Here is a 714-nt window from a genome sequence, read left to right on the forward strand (position 1 = left end):
TTAATGCAAGCTCAGAGGACCTGGTGCTGTCCTGGGCAGGCTTTGTGCCAGCTGCCTCCGTCTCTGTGAGTTCATATGAGCTTTGCTCATGGTGACTTAGAGGATCCTATTTCCTTGGTGTCCTCCATCTACTCTAGCTCTTCCAGGCCTTCTGTCTCCTCTTCCTAGGGGTTCCCTTATCTCTGAGGAAAAAGATTATTGGAGAAATTCCATTTAAGGCTGTGTTCTGTGGGAGGCCAGCTGGGAGACCGGCTCCCATGTTTTACCCCAGGGTACTCTTGAGGAGTGAGGGATAAGAGATTTAGATAGAAGGATAGAGGGGAAAGAAACAGATAGAAACACAGGATACCCTCAGTAGGGCCTGGATCTTATCCACTGGCCCCTTCTGTCTCTTCTAAAGGGATATTTATAGGAATGCCAATAGATGGAGAAAAGACCACCCCCTACCTCAGCCAAGTGTAGACCCTTCCAATCACCTAGAAACCATGTACATGGTCAAGCAATCCTCTAATGCAGCTCTGCTGGGTAAAGCAAGCTCAGATCTCACTAGGAAACCTTTGTGGGTCTCCCCAATATTTCCAGGTCTCTCATTCTCTGCATAATTTCTAAGTGTGGGTCTCTGTATTTCTTCCATCTGCTGCAGGAGGAAGATTCTCTGATGATGACTGAGCAATGCACTGATCTATGAGTATAGCAGAATGTTATTAGAAGTCA

This window comes from Peromyscus leucopus, chromosome 18, assembly GCF_004664715.2.
Source record: "Peromyscus leucopus breed LL Stock chromosome 18, UCI_PerLeu_2.1, whole genome shotgun sequence".
In the NCBI taxonomy this organism is placed as follows: domain Eukaryota; kingdom Metazoa; phylum Chordata; class Mammalia; order Rodentia; family Cricetidae; genus Peromyscus; species Peromyscus leucopus.